This window comes from Macaca fascicularis, chromosome 1 (assembly GCF_037993035.2).
Source record: "Macaca fascicularis isolate 582-1 chromosome 1, T2T-MFA8v1.1".
NCBI classification, from domain to species: domain Eukaryota; kingdom Metazoa; phylum Chordata; class Mammalia; order Primates; family Cercopithecidae; genus Macaca; species Macaca fascicularis.
Window position 1 is genome coordinate 121,165,249 of NC_088375.1, and position 18,734 is coordinate 121,183,982.

At 43.7% G+C, this 18,734-nt stretch overlaps 1 long non-coding RNA gene and 1 pseudogene across 1 annotated transcript; one reads left to right on the top strand and one right to left on the bottom strand.

Annotated features, from left to right (window-relative positions):
* Positions 1–1,082: 1,082 nt before the first annotated feature.
* LOC107126703 (uncharacterized) lies at positions 1,083–6,426 on the top strand. Its single transcript, XR_006690494.3, has 3 exons — positions 1,083–1,320; positions 5,546–5,615; positions 6,224–6,426. It is a non-coding gene; the product is annotated as an uncharacterized lncRNA (long non-coding RNA).
* A 2,955-nt stretch (positions 6,427–9,381) lies between these two features.
* LOC102122595 (small ribosomal subunit protein uS19-like) lies at positions 9,382–10,525 on the bottom strand (annotated as a pseudogene).
* Between the last annotated feature and the right edge of the window lie 8,209 nt (positions 10,526–18,734).

Consider the following 18,734-nt stretch of genomic DNA (forward strand, 5'->3'; position numbering starts at 1 on the left):
CCTGTACACTGGAGAAGATGGCTGCGAGCAGCTCCAAGCCATCCTTAGAGCATATTATCCAAGAGGAGGGCAGAACTGCTCTCCTCCGGCTGCCACATCAATGCCTGAAGCAGGCTCTGATTGGCTGTGCTTACGTCATGTGCCCAGCTCTGTGCCAATCACTGTGACAAGGGCTAGAGGACTACTCCTATTGGCTAGACTAAAAACAGGGCACCCTCCCTGCACTGCGGGAGGTGAGGTCGGCCCCACCTGAACCACATAGAATGGGTTCGAGGAAGGAAAGTATGGTTTTATTTCCAAGAGAAGTGGGAGGTAAGCTGGGCAGGCAAAAACAACAAATGTCCTTTGCTTCTGGCAGATAGGAGAGCTCCGTTTTGGAGAGGGATAAATTGACACAGTTAGATCCTCTCTCTGCTAGGATAAATTCTAGACATTCAGAAAGAGGGCAAATCTATTGGCCTTAAGTTGAAATCCAGATTCCATGAAAAGCACTGAACCCTCTCCTCACCCCCACCACCTTGGAAGCATTGGGACGCAGCAATGTTGGGAGGATGGGATTCTGTGCCACTGAGGGATGGCTCGCAGGTAACGTGGCTATGTCTCTTCCTTACATCCGTAAAGAGACAAAATAAAAAGTAACATAGCAGCACTAAATAGTCTATCTTCCTGACCAGGGCCCTCCTCCATTCTGCTGGCACAAGTGCATTCCCAGCTCCTGAACCCACGGGCTCTCTCTCCTCCTTGTGGGCTGAGCAATGTCTGTATTTACTAAACAGGCCCAGTGAAGCAGTACATTCCTTCCAGACCCAGCACAGCCTCAGGCACAAAAGAGGTCCTTGATAAATGTTTGTTGAGGTCTTTTCCCAGCAGATGAAAGTAAATAATTTGGGAAGAATTTGGAAGAAAAGTGACCTGGCCTCCCCTTTGGTAGCTTTTTCCTTTAGCTGGTGAAAGCTCCTTAAAAGGCCTGGATGGGCTGTTCCAGAAGACACTCACAAATGTAAACAGAGACAAATGCCCACAGCCCATGCACACCTGTTTCCCCCTGTTAATACTTAACAGTTAGTAGCTGTTAAGTATTTGATTACTCCTTTCCTACAGAAAAGCATTCCAAACCCAAAGGGAATATGGCTCATTTATTTGCTGAGTGGGACTGGAGGCCCACAGCCGCAGAAGATCCTGGCCCCACAGCAGCTAGAGAGTAAGCTCAGAGTGCTGTCAGTTCTCTCCTGGTGCCTCTCGCCATGATGGTGTAGTGGAAAAATGGTCAACAAGGCTGTTTCCTACTGTGTCCTAAATGCCCATCATGAGAAGTACCAGGTAAGTCCAGAAAAATATTTATATTGTGTTGTTATGGCTGAATTGTGTCTCCAAATTCATATATTGAAGTCCTAAACCCCAATACGTCAGAACATGACTCAACAGGCCTACCTTGGAAATATTGTTGGTTCAGTTTCAGCCACTGCAATAAAACAAATATCACCATGAAGCCAGTCACACACATTTTTTTTTTTGTTTTTGGTTTTGCAGTGCATGTAAAGGTTATGTTTATATTATGCTGTAGTTTACTATGTGTGCAACAGCATTATGTCTAGAAAAAAAGGAACATACCTTAATTAAAAGATACTTTATTACTAAAAAGTGCTAATGATCATCTGAGCTGTCAGGGAGTTGTAATCTTTTTGCTGGTGGAAGATCTTGCCACGATATTGATGACTGCTGACTGATCGCAGTCATAGTTGCTGAAAGCTGGGCTGTAACAATTTCTTAAAATAAGACAGTGAAGTTTGTCTCATTGATTGACTCTTCCTTTCACGAAAGTTTTCTCTGTAGCATGAGATGCTGTTTGATACCGTTTTATTTTATTTTTTGGAGACAATGTCTCACTCTGTCGCCCAGGCTAGAGTGCAATGGTGCGATCTTGGCTCACCGCAACCTCCACTTCCAGGTTCAGGTGATTCTCCTGCCTCAGCCTCTGGAGTAGCTGGCACTACAGGCACGTACCAGCACACCCGGCTAATTTTTGTATTTTTAGTAGAGACAGGGTTTTGCTATGTTGGCCAGGCTGGTCTCGAACTCCTGACCTTGTGATCCGCCCACCTCGGCCTCCCAAAGTGCTGGGATTACAGGCATGAGCCACCACACTGGACTTTGATACCATTTTAACCAGAACATCTTTCAAAATTGGTCTCAATTGAAAGAAATTGAGGAAGACACCAAAAAAAATGGAAAAAATATTCCATGTTCATGGATTGGGAGAATCAATATTGTTAAAATGTCCATACTACCCCCAAAAATCTACAGATTCAATGCAATTCCTACCAAAATACCAATGGCATTCTTTACAGAAATAGAAAAAAAAAATCCTAAATATATTGAACTACAAAAGACCCAGAATAGCCAAAGCTATCCTAAGCAAAAAGAATAAAACTAAAGGAATCATACTACCTGACTTCAAATTATACTACAGAGCTATAGTAACGAAAACAGCAAGGTACTGGCATAAAAACAGACACATAGGCCAATGGAACAGAATAGAGAACCCAGAAACAAATCCACACACCTACAGTGAACTCGTTTTTGACAAGATGCCAAGAACATATACTGGGGAAAAGACAGGCTCTTCCATAAATGATGCTGCAAAAAGTAGATATCTATATGCAGATGAATGAAACTAGACCTTTATCTCTCACCATATCCACAAATCAAATCAAATCAAAATGGATTAAAGGTTTAAATTTAAGACCTCAAACTATGAAACTACTATAGGAAAACATTGGGGAAAATCTCCAGGACATTGGTCTGAGCAAAAATTCCTTGAGCAATATCCCACAAACTCAGGCAACCAAAGCAAAAATGGACAAGTAGGATCACATCAAGTTAAAAAGCTTCTGCAGAGCAAATACAGTCAACGAAGTGAAGAGACAACCCACAGAATGGGAGAAAATATTTGCAAAGTACCCATCCCACAAGGGATTAATAACCAGAATACCTAAGGAGCTCAAATAACTCTATAGGGAAAAAAAACTTATAATCCAATAAAAAGTGAGCCAAAGATCTGAATAGACATTTCTCAAAAGAAGACATACAAATGGCAAACAGGCATATGAAAAGGTGCTCAACATCACTGAGTATCAGAGAAATGCAAATCAAAACTACAATGAGATATCCTCTCACCCCAGTTAAAATGGTTTATATCCAAAAGAAGGCAATAACAAATGCTGACAAGGACATGGAGAAAAGGGAACCCTATATGCTGTTGATGGGAATGTAAGTACAACCACCATGGAGAACAGTTTGGAGGTTCCTGAAAAAAACTAAAAATTTAGCTACCATATGATCCAGCAATCCTATTGAAAGTAAACCCCAAAGAAAGGAAATCAGTACGTTGAAGAGATACCTGCACTCCTATGTTTGTTGCAGCACTGTTTATAATAGCTGAGATTGAGAAGCAACCTAAGTGTCCATCAACAGATGAATGAATAAAGAAAATGTGGGGCTGGGCACAGTGGCTCATGCCTGTAATCCCAGCACTTTGGGAGGCCGAGGCAGGCGGATCATGAGGTCAGGAGTTCAAGACCAGCCTGGCCAAGATAGTGAAACCCTGTCTGTACTGAAATTACAAAAAAATTAACCAGGCATGGTGACGGATGCCTGTAATCCCAGCTACTTGGAAGGCTGAGGCAGAGAATTGTTTGAACCCAGGAGGGAGGTAGGCCTGTTGAGTCATGTTCATTTTTCAGTGAACCAAGATCATGCCACTGCACTCTAGCGTGGGTGACAGAGAAAGACTGTCTCAAAAAAATAAAAAATAAATAATAAATGTGGTACATATACATATAGAGTACTATTCAGCCATAAAAGAAAAGAGTGAGATCCAGTCGTTCACAATAATATGGATAGAACTGGAGATTATTATGTTAAGTGAAATCAGCCAGGCACAGAAAGACAAACATTGTATCTTCTCACTTACCTGTAGGGTCTAAAAATCAAAACGATTGAACTCATGGACACAGAGAGTAGGATGGTTACTAGCTGGGAAGAGTGTTCGGAAACTCGAGGGGAGGTGCAGATGGTTGATAAGTATTTAATACAAAAAACAGAATGAATAAGACTTACTATTTTATAGCACCATAGGATGAGAATAGTCAATAATAACTTAATTGTACATTTTTTAAATTTTTATTTATTTATTTATTTTGAGACAGAGTTTCACTCTTGTTACCCAGGCTGGAGTGTAATGGCGTGATCTTGGCTCACTGCAACTTCTGCCTCCCGGGTTCAAGTGATTCTCCTGCCTCAGCCTCCCAAGTAGCTGGGATTACAGGCATGCGCCACCATGCCCGGCTAATTTTGTATTTTTGGTAGAGATGGGGTTTCTCCATGTTGGTCAGGCTGGTCTAGAACTCCTGACCTCAGGTGATCCACCTGCCTCAGCCTCCCAAAGTGTTGGGATTATAGGCGTGAGCCACTGTGCCCGGCTGCACTGTACATTTTTAAATAACGTGAAGAGTGTTATTGGATTGTTTTTGTAATTCAAAGGATAAATTCTTGAGGGCATGTGTTAGGAATAAGGCTTAAAATCCTAAGGAAATCGAACACTCAAACAAAGGATTCTTAGCAAAGCAATTTTACTTCTGTGCAGAGGGGTGCCTCCTTGGCCAGTTGCCATGAAAGCACACCTGAACAAAGGGGCACGAGAGCCTTTATTCCTGATGCAAGTCCTGCCCCTGTGCCCTTTCCTCACTGGCCGGGGTCGGGTCGTCCAATCTAAACTAATCCCGGTTGGCTAAACATTTGATTTTTTTTAGATAGGAAGGGCACGTAAAAGAAAGTAGAGAGGAAGGGAAAGGGTGTCTGTAATGAGCTAGAAAGTTAGTCCTCTTTCCAAATAAGGAAAGGAATGTGAGCTGGTACTGATAACGATTGGTACTGTGGCATGCCTGTGTACCTAACAAAGGCAAAAAGGAAAAAAGGAGAAAAAAGGAGAAGAAAAAGGGGGGGTGTAACTATGAATTAAAGAATAAAAGATTGATCAGATTATTTGAAGAGAAACCTCATCATATCCCACAGATGGAAAAAAAAAATTGGACACAATCCTCTCAAACCCTGTCACTGCTTTAGGTTTATGTAATATTCTAAAACCTTTGTGGTCATTTTCACAATGGTCACAGCATCTTCACCAGGAGTGAACTTCATCTTAAAAAACATGAAAAAACACTTTCTTGGCTCACCCATGATAAGCAACTCCTCATCCATTCAAGTTTTATCATAAAATTGCAGCAATTCAAAATGTCAACCTGGAGGAAAAAAATGAGGCAAAATTAGTATAAGTAGAGAGTTTATTTGGGTCAAGTTTGAGGATTGCAACACAGGAGCATAGAATCAAGTTGCCGTGAACATATGCTCTAATTAGCAGCAGGTATAAGTGGGTTTTTAAAGGAAAAAAGAAGAGCAAGTTCCAAAGGTGTTTACCAAGAATTTACATTAAAATAACATAAGCTATTCATTGGCTATACATTGTCCTTTGTATCACAAATTCCAGGAACAAGAAGATCATGGGTGAGGCAGCTGCTCAGAAACAAATGTCTTTCAACAATTACCCCCAGGCATGGGTAGGTGTAAGTCTTTCTGGTCTGAGCTGTTTTTCTTTTCTCAAGTTACATCTTCAGGTTCCACTTCTAATTCTAGTTTTCTTGCTGTTTCTACCATATCTGCAATTACTTCTTCCACTGAAGTCTTAAGCTCCTCAATGTCAACCATGAGGGTTGGAATCAACTTCTTCCAAACTCCTGCTAATGTTGATATTTTGACCTCCTCCCATGAATCACAAATGTCCTTAGTGACATCTAGAATGGTGAATCCTTTTCAGAAGATTTTCAATTTTACTTTGCCCAGGTCCATCAGAGGAATCACTATCTGGGGCAGCTATAGCCTTACAAAATGTATTTCTTAAATTACAAGACTTGAAAGTCAAAATTACTCCTTGATCAATGGGCTGCAGAATGGATGTTGTATTAGCAGACATAAAAACATTAATCTCCTTGTACATCTCTATCAGAGATCTTGAATGTCAAAGTACACTATCAATAAATGGTAATATTTGGAAGGAAATCTTTTTTTTCTGAGCAGTAGGTCGCAACAGTGGGCTTAATATACAACCGGCCCTTGAACAACACAGATTTGAACTATGCAGGTTCACTTATCCGTGGATTTTTTTCAGTAAAAGTTACACTGAGCGTGCCTGCCTCTTCTGCCTCACTTTCCACCTCTGCCACCTCTTCCACTTTTGCCACCTCTGAGACAGCAAGATCAACCTTTCCCCTTCCTCCTCCTCAGCCTACTTAACATGAAGACAACAAGGATGAAGACCTTTATGATGATCCACTTCCATCTTTATGAATAATAAACACATTTTCTCTTTCTTATTATGTTCTTACTAACATTTTATTTTCTCTAGCTTGCTCTGTTGTAAGAATGCAGTATATAACACATATAACATACAAAATATGTATTATCGACTGTTTGCATTATTGGTAAGACTTCTGGTCAACAGTAAACTATTAGTACTTAAGTTTAGGGGAGTCAGAAGTTATCCACAAATTTTGACTGTGGTGGGGGTCAGTGTCCCTAACCTCTGGACTGTTCATGGGTCCACTGTATTCAGTAAACCATCCTATAAATAAATATGCTGTCATCCAGGCTTTGTTGTCCAATTTCTAGAGCATAGGCCAAGTAGAATAGCATAATTCTCAATGGCCCTAGGACTTCTGGAATGGTAAATAAGCATTGGCTTTAACTTAGTCACTAGCTGCTTAGTCATTAAGGACTTAACAGGAGAATCAGCCTGTCCTTTGAAACTTTGAAGCCAGGCATTGACTTCTCCTTTCCAGCTATGAAAGTTCTAGATGGCATCTTCTAATACAAGACTGTTTCATCTATATTGAAAATCTGTTGTTTAACACAGGCTCCTTCATCAATAATCTTAGCCAGATCTTCTGGATAAGTTGCTGCAACTTCTACATCAGCACTTGCTGCTTCACCTTGAACTTTCGTGTTTTAGAGATGGCTTCCTTCCTGAAATCTCATGAAACAACCTCTGCTAGCTTCAGACTTTTCTTCTGCATCTTCCTCAGCTCTCTTAGCCTTCACAGAATGGAAGAGAGTTAGGACCTTGCTGTACATTAGGCTTTGGCTTAAGGGAATGTTGTAGCTTGTTTGATCCTCTATGCAGGCCCCTCAAACTTTCTCCATATCAGCAATAAGGCTGTTTGGTTTTTTTTTTTTTTTTTTTTTTTGAGACGGAGTCTCGCTCTGCCGCCCAGGCTGGAGTGCAGTGGCCGGATCTCAGCTCACTGCAAGCTCCGCCTCCCGGGTTCACGCCATTCTCCTGCCTCAGCCTCCGGAGTAGCTGGGACTACAGGCGCCCGCCACCGCGCCCGGCTAGTTTTTTGTATTTTTTAGTAGAGACGGGGTTTAACCGTGTTAGCCAGGATGGTCTCGATCTCCTGACCTCGTGATCCGCCCATCTCGGCCTCCCAAGGTTTTTTTTTTTTTTGAGATGGAGTCTCACTCTGTTGCCCAGGCTGGAGTGCAGTGGTGCGATCTTGGCTCACTGCAACCTCCTCTACCCGGGTTCAAGTGATTCTCCTGCCTCAGACTCCTAAGTAGCTGGGATTACAGGCATGTGCCACCACGCCCAGCTAATTTCGTATTTTTAGTAGAGATGGAGTTTCTCCATGTTGGTCAGGCTGGTCTCAAACTCCTGACCTGCCATTGTGCCCAGCTAATTTTTTTGTATTTCTAGTAGAGACAGAGTTTCACCATGTTGGCCAGGCTGGTCTTGAACTCCTAACCTCGTGATCCACCCACCTCAGCCTCCCAAAATGCTGGGATTACAGGTGTGAGCCACCACACCTGGTGGCTGTTTTGCTTTCTTATAATTTGTGTGTTCACTGGAGTAGCACTTTTAATTTCCTTCAAGAACTTTTCCTCTGCACTCACAACTTGGTTAACTGTTTGGCACAAGAGGCCTAGCTTTTGGTCTATCTCAGCTTTTGACATGCCTTCCTCAGTAAGCTTAATCATTTCTAGTTTTTGGTGGAAAGAGACATGCAACTCTTCCTTTCACTTGAACACTTAGAGGTCATATTAGGATTACTAATTGGCCTAGTTTCAATAATATTGTGTCTCAGGGAACAGGGAGGCCCAAGGAGAGGGAGAGACTGGGGAACAGCCAATCAGTGGAGCAATCAGAACACACAAATTCATCAATTAAGTTTGCCATTTTATATAGGTACAGTCCATGGCACCCCAAAACAATTATAATAGTAACATCAAGTATCACTTATCACAGATTATAACAGAAATAATAATGAACAAGTCTGAAATATTATGAGAATTACCAAAATGTGACACAAAGCCACATGAAGTGAGCACATGTATTTGGAAAAATGATGCCAATAGACTTGCTCAATGCTGGTTGCCACAAACCCTCAATTTGTGAAAAAAGCAGTTTCTGTGAAGCATAATAAAGCCAAGTAAAATAATACAAATAAAATATGTCTGTATTTGGAGATAGGGTCTTCTAAGAGGTAATGAAGTTAAAATGAGGTCATTTGGGTGGAACCTAATTCCATATGACTGGTGTCCTTACAAGAAGAGGAAACTAGGACACGGACACACATCAAGAAAGATCATGGGAAGACACAGAGAGAAGGCGGCTGTCTGTAAGCCAAAGAGAGAGGCCTCACAAGAAACCAACCCTGCTGACACCGTAATCTCAGGCTTCTGGCCTCATGAATTGTGAAAAAAAAAATTAATTTCTGTTGTTTAAACCACACAGTCTGTGGAATTTTATTATGGCAATCCTAAAAACTAATACATGTGCTTTACAATTTACAAAGCTTTTTCTCATAAACTCACTTAAATGTCAAAATAATCCAGTTGCATAGAGTATTATCCCCATTTTACTGAGGAAACAGACTCAGAAACGAATAGCCTAACATCCCAGTGTTCATGCGTGGCAGATCTTGGCTTGGCTTGGAGACTTTCTGACTCCAGATCCCAGGTTCTTTCAAATGGACTCTGTTTCCTATTTGCAAAGTGCTTAGCACCATCATTTTCATGTTTTTCTGTCCATCAGCCATTTACAGGCAGGCTACAATCTGTTCCCTTAGTCTGGAGAGTGGCTGAGTGATGTGCTTAGGCTTACACAATGAGTTGGTGGCAGGAATGGCATTAAAGTGGCTCTTGAAATTCTAGGTCATTTTAAAGTGATGATTTCTTATTTTTCCTGTTCACTCAGCCAAATTCAAAGAGCCAAGAATTTTTTAGTAGCTTTGTTCCTGGTGCAGAACAGCCCCACCTCTAATGTCTACTTCAGGTGAGCCTGCCGCAGATGATCCAGGAATTCAAATGCTGCGAGCACCTGAAGAATCTAAGTTGTTTACAGGCCTCACTGCAGGGTTTGGCTCTTAAGGAGCTGTTTTTGACCCTTAAGGAGCTGCTTTTAACTGTCAGCACCTACTGGGAGGAAAATTGACCAGGGAACTGAGTTCATCTGTGGTTTGCTTTCAACTTAAAATAATTATATCTTTTCCTGAGAATATTGATTGAAAAGTTGATATCAAAATAAGCAAAGGAGCTACACTAGCACATTTCAGTGAATGAGGCTTTTTCCTCTTTGGGGGAAGGTGAAAGTGCATGATAGGTTAGTGAGCAAGATTTTAAAACGATTTTCTTACTTAGTGCACAAACAGCAGGAATAGACACCAAAATACATGAGAGAGGAAATTGTACCCACCATCCTCCCACCCCATTTTTTCCCTTTTTTGGTGTGTTTTTCTTTATCCAGATGTACATATAGTTTTTACCACTGCACTCATGGCAGAGATGAGATTTTATATTTTCACTGAACATCATAATATAAACATATTTCCAAGTCACCACATAATCCTCACGAATTTATATATGTATATATCTCCTCATGATTATATATATATCCTCATGATTATATATATATTTTTTATTTATTTATTTTATTTATTTTTGAGACGTGTGCGTTTATTAGCTGAGCCACTACTTGAGGGGGTGAAGCAGGAGGAGTGGGTGCCGGCCGGCTGTGCTTCACGGGCTTGTAGGTGATGGAGAACTCGCCCCCAGGTAGTGGCTGATCATCTCCGGCTTGATCTCCACCTGGTTGAAGGTCCGTTGTAGACGCCCACCATGCTGCCCACCATCTCGGGCAGGATGATCATGACCCGCAGGTGAGTCTTCACCACTTCCGGCTTCTCCATGGGCGGTCCCTCCTTCTTGGCCTTGCGCAGGCGTTTTAGCAGCGAATGGTGCTTCCGCCGCAGTCCTGGTTTCAGCCGCAGCCGCTGGCGCGCACTGTTCAGCTGTGTTAGCTGCTCGAAGGACGTGTCCAGCAGCTGCTGGAGGTCCACGCCGCGGTAGGTGAACTTGCGGAAGGTCCGCTTCTTCTTCTGCTCTACCTCTGCCATCTTGCCGGATCCTCAGAAAAATGATTTATATTTTTTAATGGCCACCTAATATTACTTGAAATGATGGAATCATCGTTTGTGCAACCAATCCCTTTCCCTTAGTCATTTAGGTTGTTTACAATTTTTCGCTTCAGGTGATACATCCTCTTCGCAGACTGCAGAAAAACAGCAGATTTGTGATTTAACTGGGAGTTTTCTGGGATCAAACAGTGGCTTCGTTTACAGGTAGGTTGCCGAGCGGCCATGGTAACTGATGGAGCAGTCACTGTGCTGGTCAGTAGGACTGAGTGGGAAGGGTGCCCTGGGAGCCTGGAAGCCTGGGAGCTAGCAGGGCCGCAGTCGTCCATTTCCCACCCAGTCTTTCCTGTCTCTCAGGGACCCCTGGCAGTTGCTCAGCTGGTGCTGAATTGAGAAGCAACGTGTGAACATGAAGGGTATATGGCAGATGATCCCAATTTGGCTTCTGCAAGAAGTAGAACAGTGAGCTATCTGGGGAGGCCCTGTGCCTCCGACTCTTGCTACTCCTTGGAGCTTCGTGTCTCCGAGAATAAATACCCAGTATACTCTGGGGACCTAACCGCTAATCCCAGGAGCCGAGCTAAAGAGAAATAGTGTGTTTTGCTTGTTTCATCAAGCTGAAGTCTGGGTCACCTGATCCAGGCTTATTTTCTGCTCCTCTGCAACTTCTGCCTGAGGGGCCAGGCAGTCCCAGCCTATACACAGCCTGGGCACAGCCCTCCAGGTCCTACTGGGACCAGAAATTCCTTCTGGCTTTAGGACTCCTCATCCTGGTGCTTCTTGCCTGAGCCCTTTGGGAAAGGCACCCAGTAGATGAGAATTGCTGACAGTTTGAGGGAGTGAAAACATGCAGGAAGGCAGAGGATGTTCCCGTTGCGTTTAAGGTCAGCTGTGTTTGGAGAGAATTCAAAATGCAAGCGTCCTAATACAGTCACTGGAGGCCAAGTTAATTTATTGCCTCCTGGTTACAGCCTCAGTCCCACCCCTTAGACTGAGTTGAATTTTGGAGTCTGGTGGCCAGGCAGAATCCTATGGAACCTTCTCCAGCATCCTCTTCATGGTCAATCTCAAGGTCACTCAGGGCTTGTCTTGACTAGTAATAATAAAAGAAGCCAGCACTTATAGAGTCTTTCTTGCTTAGTACTCTACGAAATGCTTTACATATGATATCTCAAATAATCCTCACAAGAACCCTATAAAGAAAGGATTATTGCTGCCTCCATTCTATAAATGAGAAAACTAAGGTTCAGAAAGGTCAAGTAACCCCAAGTCACAGAGCTGGTAAGTGGCACGAATAAAAACTCAGATTTGGGCAGGCTTACGTGTACACGCTCCCTGTGAGGGATCCTGCCACCTGCCAGCCTAGCCACAACCAAAGGAAAATAATAGCTCAACCCTTCATCAATGCAAGGCACTTTGCTAAGGTGTTTGCTTGCATTATTCTAACTCTTGAATGAGGAAACTGAATCAGAGAGATTCATTCATTTCCCCAAAGTCACACAGCTAGTATGACAGAGACTATTTTCCTCTAAAATCTAATTTCTCCTTCTTGTACAGTAATAGACCCTCATTTTTAGCTGAGCATGTGGCCTTCTGGAGTTATGACTACATTCTCCAGACTGTTGAAGCTAGGTGTCCTTGTGACTAAATCGTGGGCAATAGGATATAAGCAAAAGCGGAATGTGCGGCTTCCTGGAACTCTCAGCCTTCTCTCCACTGCTGAAATGCAGACATGACAGCTTGAGCTAGAGGGTGCCAGCCAGTGCCATGATGTGATCAAGGCCATCAACAGCAGAGCCGCAGGGGAGCAGGAGCCTTGGTCCCTGAGGACACGCTGGACCTAACTTGGGAATCTTGAGTTGGCCACCTCCAAAATTTTACATGAAAGAGAAAAGTAAACATCTAACTTGCTTAAGCTGCTATTGTTTTGGGGTTTGTCATTTATAGCCAAATCTAATCCTCATTAAAATAGTGGTAGAACTGGAATTTGAACCAGTTTACTCCCAAGACCAAACTTAACCTCTTTGACCTGCTATTTCTACTGTAAAACTCTATGCCCACACCAGTTCGTCTTTAAAAAAAAAAAAAAAAAAAATTCTTTTCTCACACTTCTGGAGGCTATATCCAATATCAATACGCCACCGGGGTTGGTTTCTGATGAGGGCTGTCTTCCCTCATGGTGGTTGGCTGCCTTCTGGCTGCGTCTTCATATGGCCTCTTGGCTATGCTTGTGTGGAGAGAACGTTCCCTGGTGTCTTGTCCTCTTCTCATGAGGACAACGGTCCTTTGGGATAAGGCCTTGCCCTTATGACATCACTTAACCCTATTACTTTCTTATAGACCTTATGTTTACTGGTTTATTATAAAGGATACAGATGAAGAGACACAGAGCGTGATTTGGGGGTAGGAGCATGGAGCTTCTGTGTCCTCTCCGGGTGCACCACCCTCCACGACAGCTTCCAGCTGTCTGGAAGCTCCTGGTTCATCTTACTACCAGTGTCTTCCATTCCCTTCCTTTGAGGAGTCAGTCAATATGTCCCAAGTGCTAGGCTCTGTGCGAGGGAATAAACCAAAAATATAAATACGAATGAGGCTTGATTAGTGCCCTTGAGGAGCTGGCAGTCCATCTTGGAAGACAGATGGCTAAGCTAGTAAATGAAAGACAATGCAGTGAATCGTGTAATCGAGACATGGGCCCAATGTTGTGGGAGCCCAGAGGAGTGGCTCACCGCCCGGGGGTCCGGGAAGGTTTTGCTGAGAGTGCAGCATACAATGTGGACATGCCAAGTGGCTGCTAGAGTAGGAAGTGTATTTGCTTCTCAGTCACCAGCACATTTAAACCACGGTCCTCCGAAGAGTCTCGCCTGTCTAGAACATAGCCTACTCTCCTTACCCTAGAATTTTAGACTCTTAATTCTTCAGCACCGGAGACCCCTAGAGTCAGCCCCTTAGGAATCCAGATTTCTTCTTGCTGGACCCAAGGCCATGAAGAAAAAAGTGTGTGGGATCCCTTGTTGCCTCACAACAAGGAAGAAAATGGAAACAGGAAGCCGGAAGGCCACTATCAGCAGGGCTGGACAAATAAAGATTCCTCAGCATAGCTGCGAAAGCCAGAATGAGTTGTAATTACTCTGTGCTTGGAAATGGTGTTTCCAGTGTGATCTTTCTACCTGCTCTTCTAACAGTGGAGCTGTTGTCACTTTATAAAGCCCAGACCTGGCTTTCCCTGATTAGAGCCAATTAGAATGACCCCAAGAGGGCAGCCAGGGCCGCTTCGCTGCTAATGAGGGCGGCTGATGTGTTGGCGTCAGTTTATTTGCCCGGTGATGGGGAGATGGGAAAGCCTGTCCCACCAAGCGGTCCCTTTCTTTCTCCTCCCAGTGCCTCCAATAAGTCTATCAACTATTCTGAGCACCAGCTTTCAATAAAGGGATGAGATCTACTGGGGGAAAAGACTATCGTCTGGGTAATGAGGCCAAGCAACACTTTTCCTTACTCAGCATATATTTATTAAGCAACTACTATGTGCCAGATGTGGTGCCAGGGGTCACACATAATAATACGATACAGGCAGTGGCAAATTTACCATGAAGTTAATAAAACTTAAGCTTTAGGGCCGCCCATTAGGACAAGTTCTGAAGGGGACCCTAGTAATGTGTTTGTGGCGATCACATGTTTTGTGAAACTTGCCAAAGTCAGCTATTTGAACCACACTCAGTTAAGACTGCTATCCCTTTCCACTCAGACTTCCCCTCTGTCACACTCCCCCTCATGTTGCCCAGAACTGAAGTGGCCATGGACATTTTTGCGATCTGGCTGGGGGAAGTTAAGTTGGGGATACAGTTGTTTTATGGGACATATCTAGGTGGTTTGCAGTCACTTTTGTGTAGAGTTGGCTTTTGCTAGCCATCTCAGTGCAGAAATGGTTCCCAGAAACACACTTACTGCCCATGGTGCCGACTTACCTGGCATTATGGCACTCAAATGCAGGGCCAAAGACCATATGGGATTTGCGAGTGTCCTATGCAGCCTGGCCCTGGAAGCATGTGGGTAATAGAGGAGAAACAGGATTTGAACTGTATAGAGCCAAAAGCTAGTCTGTAGGAAATTCTTCCAAACATCAGATGTGTAAGATCGTAAGTGCAGAATCCGGTTCTCACTGATACATAGTCATATACCTTAGGCATATATATATTGAGTACTGCGGCGATACAATTACATGCTTTCCTTTTTTTCCCCTTTTTAAAATGCCGAATATAATTTATCAGAATTCCTGTGTTTGTAGGATACAAACTGTAGCGGTCCTGCAAACAACAAATAAGTCTGGCTGTGGTCACATGTGTTTATGCATTGCGTCAATCATAAATATAATTATTATTATGCCAGAGGACTTAATTCTCATTCCATTCTCTATATAGAAAATATTACAGAATCATTACATATGAAGAGGCAATAAAAGAGTATTATTCAGCCAAAAAATGTGGAGAAAGACTTATTGCAGTGTGCTAGGCAGTTAACAAAAACATTTTTCTGTATTTTGTGATATTTGAAGTATTTTTCCACTTTAAAGGCTTAACAATTTATTATTTCTTTCCCCAATCTACATAAAGGTCCACTTTTCTGCCTAATTTTGTTTTTGTAATTTTGTATTTTTCTTAAAAGAGAACCCTCAAATTGTCTAAGCTTCAGGCTCCACAAAACCTGAGTTCACCCCTGGAACATACAATTCTTTATTCCTTGTCATGGTCTATGGGCGAACCCTGTTGCCTCCCTCCTTTACCACGTATGTAACCAGTGCCTGCTGCATGCCAGGTTCTGAGCTAGGGATGGGAACACAATCATGGATGAAACAGACCTGGCCCCTTCCCACGTGGAGAGAAAGAGACAGACATCAAATAAACGAAGTCATACAGGATGCTGTGGGAGAGAAAAGGGGTGGGGACCTCTTGCAGGAAATAACGTTTCAGCAGAGACTCAAAGAATATGTAAGAGTTACCTAGATGAAGAGTAAAAGGATAAATGTGCAAGCGGAAAAACAGCATGGGAGAGGCCCTGAGGTGGGAAGGGCTTGGTGCATTACAGGTACTCAGTAAATATCTATTGAATTAATTTTTAAAAAGTATTATTTGAGCAGGGCCAGGGTGCTATGGGAGCATATAAGAACAGCATAGAACTCTTGTCTAGCCCAACCAGCAACAGAGGAATGAGGAATGAGAAAGAGTTAGATTAGAATCGACTTCCTGACTTTCAGGAGGAGAAATACCATGTGCAAAGGCCCTGGAGTCAAAGAGGGATCAGCGAGCAGTTCTGTATGGCTGGACCATAGTGGGATGGATTTGAGGAGGGGCATTTGTTGAGGGGAGATTGAGAATTGGCAAGAAATGAGGCTGGAAATGTAAACCACAGCGAGACCATGAAGGACCTCATAAGCCATGGTAAGCTGTGTGGATTTCATTTGGATGCTGTGGTGAGGTGGTGTTAGGGAAGGAAGTGATAGGCCCAGGCCAGCACGTTGGAAAGAGATGGTTGCATGGTCAAGAGAGGACTGGATGAGATGGCAAAGCTGTTAGAGAAGGTGGTGGCCACAGGTAGTGTGGCATGGGGAGAAAGAAGTAGACAGCTCCAAAGGGGAACATTGTGTACCTAATGGATTTAGGTAGGCAAGATAGAGTCACATCAGGGCAGGTGCCAGGCTGGTGCATAGTTTCTCTTTCTTCCTACAGCTAGCTAACCTCTTGGGAGACTGGGTTCCTGGTTTACAATGGATGGTGTTACCGGACTGTCTGCACCCTTGGCTACTGGTCACCATGCGCTGCTTATTTTCTGCTCACTCTGTCCTCTGACTTCTCACTGGGTTTGGCCAATGGGAAGCCCATGAATACTGCGGAGCAGAGGAACAAGGTCCCCCATGAGGACCTTGCCTCCCCATGAGAAGGCCCAAGGCTAGCTTTGCCCCTCAGTCTCTCTCAAGGTAACCCTGTCATATCTACCTTCCTCTACATGACTTTTTTACTTCCTCCTTTCAATGTCCACTCCCTCCCCTTTCACTTGGGCCTGGAGTGGTTACAGCTCAGCTTACGGGCTGCAGAAACACCCCAACACCCCTTCTGGTTCCCACCACTTCACCCACACCTTTGGTCAGCTCACCCTCCTTGAGTTACTCTAATGAGTATGACATCTGTTTCCTGTTGGGACTCTGAGTCACACACCTGACACCAGGCTGAATTGTACATAAAATAGTTCCCAGTTCCTTTAAATCAGACCACACCCCTGCAAGCCCAACAGCTAATAAGGCAAGAACACATGCTCCAGCCATTTACCTGGTGAGCAATCAGGATCTTCCTAGGCCTCGTCTCCCTGGTCAAGTTCTGCTCCTAGCCACCCAGACTTGAGTAGGGCTCAGATTTCCCAGCTCTGACCCTGGGGATTTTCCTAGTGCTGGATGCCCCCCACCATGCTGTCCCACACAGGATGACGCTGCCAAGTTCAGCACCTTGGGCTAGGACAGGGTGTGCAGGGACAAGGGAAGGTAGGTAGCCTCAAGGTTCCTTTCCACCAACCCTGCTGAGACCTAGGGATCCCATCATCAAGTGGCCACTGACCTTCCCTGAGAGGGCTGGAAAAACCTGCAAATGGTTCTGACTCACTGTTCGCTAGGCTTTCTGCTGACCTGTGATCATCTGCATGTCTGTCTGGGTGTGTATGAATGGGTCTGTGTCTGTGGTATTTTTGTCTGTTTTCCCCTCCCCCACCCCAGAATGTAAACACACTGAAGGGAGGGACTTGTCTTGTTCTCCACTGTATCCCCGTGTCCAGCCCAGTGCCTGGGACACAGTAGTTAGTGGGTAATTATTTGTTGACCAACAGACCAGTGACTGGTCTCTCATCATCTGTTTACTGTTTTCCCCCAGACAACATAGAGCTTCACTGGTTAGATTTCCTAATTACGCTCCTTTTCAGTCTTGCCTTCCTGAGATGAGCCTCGTCAGCATCGTGAATATTTCCAGCAACTCCTCAATCACACACTTATAGCTTTTTTATGGGATACTCCTACAACCTGATTAATGTCTTTATTGCCCTAGGCACTGACAAGTTTACAGGGACTCGCACATGAAATTCAAAATACAATTTTACAGCACATGAAATTCAAAATAAAATTTTATTTTTTGGTTTAACATTAAAGTTTATGCTAAAATTTTAAAAAGCGACTTTCTAGATTTTCTGCCTGCAAAATTGTGAATAAGCTCATTACAGCTGAACTTACCCTTCTTTCTGTCTCTCAGTTTGCTAGTGCCCTAGGCAACTGTTTGGTTTGTCTGTTGGGCATTAGTTACTTTCATATATGGGTAATTCCAGGACTGGTTTTTCACAAGCCAGAATGGAGTTCTTGGGAGCATGGAGAGGACAGGGAAGAGTCAATTTCCCATTACCCCACATGTGTTGTTTTTCAGCCTAGGCACTACTGGCTGGACATGGGACTAACCCGCTCATTGCAGGACATTTATCATTTCTGAGTTCCAGGCGCTAAATGCTGTTAGCATCCCCCAGTCATTGTAACAATTAACAACAAAAGGGCCTCCAAAATCTCCCTAAGGGAGCAGTTCTACCTCAGGTCAAGAAGCATCATGCCCAGTGTGGCTGAATATAGGTTAAAAGAACGTTCTTTGAAAGGTCCTTCCTTCCCGTGCATGTCTGGAATGAACACCCCTTTCTGTTCCTCCTCACTGATGGGACCCAGATTCTATACGACCATTCCTGGGCAATGGAGCCCACAATTTCTCTCTACTGTGAGTAAGAACAGGGTGATAGTACCACTCCTTAACATTTTGTCATGTGGCATGACTCTCATTATAACATCACCTTTCATGTTAATTAGCTCTCAGGGTTTGTTACAGAACATTTCAAAATCTGCATGTGTGTCTCTCGGACTAAATTACGAGCTCCTGGGGGCAGAAGCCATGTTTTATACCTCTTCACTTAGGAGAGAAGGTTGGTTTTAGGGGTAAAGTGACTCAGGAAGAGTTGTCTAGAAAGCAACTTGGAATTAGGGTCTGAAATCCAAGGGGAGGTTAGAGCTAGACACAGACTCAGGATGCGCCGCCCACAGGGAGAGCTGAAATTGTGGTTGGAGAAGGGATGACATCGGTTCAAGGGCATCACTTTGAGAAATGACCACCTTTAGGATGTGGGAGGAAAAATAAAATCCAATAA